The sequence below is a fragment of the Coloeus monedula genome (genome assembly GCF_965178545.1).
Source record: "Coloeus monedula genome assembly, chromosome: 3".
Taxonomy (NCBI): domain Eukaryota; kingdom Metazoa; phylum Chordata; class Aves; order Passeriformes; family Corvidae; genus Coloeus; species Coloeus monedula.
In genome coordinates, this window is record NC_138783.1 from 100,307,072 (window position 1) to 100,310,710 (window position 3,639).

Here is a 3,639-nt window from a genome sequence, read left to right on the forward strand (position 1 = left end):
GAGTCAGCTTTTGGCTTTTGACCTTGAGTCCAAACCTAGCCCTAAAACGGGCATGCAGAAATGTTTGCTACCCTTTTCTAATATGCAGCACTGCAGAGAAATGCCCTCCTTGCTGTGCCTAGACAAGTTTATAGAAACTAGGTATTAAAAAAAAAAGGAAAAAAAAAAAGAAGAGTGAGGATGGTATTTGTTATTAAGTTGTAAATACAAATCATGACCTGGAAACTCTGATCTTATCCTGTTCCTTTAGTTTTGAGGGGTTCACAGTGGCTTGCTGTGCATGTTGTGGCAAATGTCTGGAATTAGGCATAAGTTATCCACATTTTACCATTTGATATAAGCTTTGGTATCGCAGAATGTGGCATACAAACCTTAATAGCATGGTTTTATTTTATTTGGTGTCCAAATTTATTTCCTTGCCTTATACTGCATTCAGTTCTCCACTGGGTGGAGACTGATCAGAATTGACATGGGGTATTGCTCACTTGCTTGAAGGAAAAATGGTCATGGAAAATTTTTCAAAAAATCTTTTCTATTAAAAGAGATGATGGGGCTTTCTGTCTTCCCAGTCTCCTATGGTTACTTTTATTCTTCCACTGCCATCTGCATGCCTCATGCTCCTTATCCATGGGCTTTAGCTAATCCCTTGATACCAGAGGAAACAACAACTACATGTCCTCCCTGTCCACTCCCTTAAAACATGGAGTAGAAAATTGCCTGGGGCTAGTATGAATATTAAACCAAAAATCTTCTGAACAGCTCTCCTCACAGGGGAGTGCAGGCTCCTGCTCCCTGTTTTGTACACAAGGCAGATCCCACAGTCCGCATGCATATGAAGACCAGTGGGACCAAGGGGCAGAGCAGAGAAATACTAAATAAAACCAAGACCCCCAGAACAACCACAAACAGGACACACATCACAGGCATAGCTCTTGTAGCAGGGAGCTGAACACTGCCCTGCCCCAATCCAGGAGGATATGAGAGAAACTCAACTTCTCAGGGCTTACCTGCAGTGACAACTGGATGTCTCCATGTGGACAGGGACAAGAGTGATGAATTTCCCCTACTAAAAGAGAGGTTTCTCTGGAATCCTTAATTTCTTTTCAGCCCCTGCCCTTGGGACTTTCCCATTATTCTGCAAGAGGAGTGAAACAGAGGTTTCTGGTACTAGCTAGCAAGGGCTCATTTTGCAGCAGTAACACTGCTGCTTTCCCAAGGCTTCTGGATCAGCTTGTCTGGCTCTCAGGGAAAACTCTCATTTGGTGTCTGAAGGTGAATCTGAAGGTGTCCAAAGGGCTGCCCCAGAGTATGAGGCTTTCTATTTACTCCCAGCACAAAATATGGTGTTGGCACAGGGCACATGAAGGTCTTCCAAGCTCCCTGTGCCTTAAAACACCACGGGCCATACCCACATGCTCCAACCCTTGGGGCATTGGAGTCTCAGTGCAACACAAGCCAAAACAGCTCAGGCAATTTAATCTTCAGTGCTGAGCAACTGTCCAAGGGTCCAAGGGCACGGAATCTTCCACATAGATCCCAAGTACTGGGCAGCACTATTTTCAGGTGTTCTTCCCTGTCCTTGGGGAAAGGCACCAGCTTCTCAGCTAACCTCAGCTGTCATGGGTTGTGGGAGAGACATGCACACTGTCATGGGTTGTGGGAGACTCCCCACCCCACCAAATTCAGTCCAGCAGCCTGGCTCTGCATAGTACAGACTTCTGCTGCCCTGACCTCCAAGCCCCATGCAGACACAAACACCAACCCTGACAGGTGTAGTCCTTAGGCTAGCCACTGCAGCTGTAACACAACCATTACCAACAGCAGAGTCCTGCAGCCCCAGGGACACTCCATGCTCCATAACTCCCAGGGCAGACACAGTCTGCAGCATGGGCCCTGGCACTGCATGATCCAGGCTGAGCATCCCCTTCCCAGGTGGAGGGATAAAAGAAAATGGGAAGGGCTGGAGGAAGGCAGGACCTGAAAGTTGTGTGTGGTCCAATGATGAGTGCTATGCAGCTGCTGCACTGCCCTTGGTCCCTCTCACTAGCCAGTGGAATGGGAGAAAGAGATGATAGATACTCTGAATTTACATATGCCTGGTATATCCCAGGAGTATTGTTCAAATCACCAGATGACAGGAGGGACATATTGAAGATCGTTCTTCAGTCTTGGCTAGTGCACAAGGCAGAACAAAGGAGCCCTAAAAGCAGAAGAAAAGCAGAACTAAAGGCAGTATGACTGTCCCAGCATTTGTGTAGCAATGCCATTGCAGCAAAGCTCAAAACTCACACATATTCTCACACTCATCTTCTCACTGGTGTGGGAGACAGAGGAGTAGAAACTCCTGCAATTAAAGGAGGCTTTGATTTACAACCCTGGAAGAGACTAGGTCTCTGGCTTAATTGACAGAAATTTGTGGACTTTAAGCAAAAGGATTACAAACTTGTGTTCCTATCATTATAAATAAAATTGTACACTGGGTGTTTTGGTGAAGGGTTTTAAAATATAATAGTGTGATTTTATATAGTTTAAGTTAAGAATGTAGATGGTATAAGAGAGACATCTGTGTGTACGTGACATGAGAAGTTATTGGTCAAGACATAGTTGCATTGCAGTGAGAAGTGCCACAGGTGATAGGTTATTAATCTAAAGCAAAGTGTCGTTTTAAGTATCTATTGGATTAGAAAGTTATAAATTACGATGTAACCCTAAATCTTATGACTAGTTGCCATTACTCGGAGGTGTTGTAAAATCTCACGCCTCGACTGATGCGTTTGTTATTTTAAACAATAAATTCGCGTAATTGCATAGTCCCATCCCTTATTTTCCTCCAACACGTGAAGCGTGGAAAACGGACACACTGGCACCAGGATCAGACAGAATTAGTTACAGTGGCACAGAGGACAAGACACACAAGATGGCAGGGCCTCATCACACCTGCTGGGTTCTCTGGAGACCTTGTTCTACCCCATCACACCAATTCTGAATGTTTCCAATGACAAATCTTGACTCTTCAAGGATGGGAAAACTTAAAGATTCAGAAACTTGTTGTCATGGGTTAGCAAGCATAGTCCCAGAAGTGATGTTCTTGCAAAGGGGTACTTACAGCTTCCTCTGTGACCTGACAGAACCTATCAGCTGGCCAGTTTGAATATGGACAATTCTTTAAGCCACTTAAAATTTTGACCACCTCTGTGATCCACACAATAATAGACAAACGTCGGGCAGAGCTCTGTCTCTTTTCTGGCGCTGGGACATGTAGCTGCAGGGCCTGTATGGGGCTGGTGGGCCCGGGCCAGGCCCTGCTTGGGCCAGGCCAGGCCTGGCCATGGCCATCCTGGAGCCGATGGGCCCTGTTCCAACTGCGAAAACCTCCCCCCACACACACCCCCCCCCAGCTCTGCTGTGGGCAGCTGGAGCAGCCCGGCTCCCCCTCTCCAGTGTGGCCAAGATTCAGCTGAAGCTGCCCTCCTGCCTGGCAAAGATCATGTGACCAACAGCGATAACCGAAATTCCAGCTGTAAGGCCTGGGTGAGATTAACCCTTTTAGTGCTGTGAAGAGCTGAAAACCTGAGGGAAGAGAAAGAGGAGATGCTTAAAGCTGAAATTCTGTTGTGAAGCTATGATATATCAGAGTAC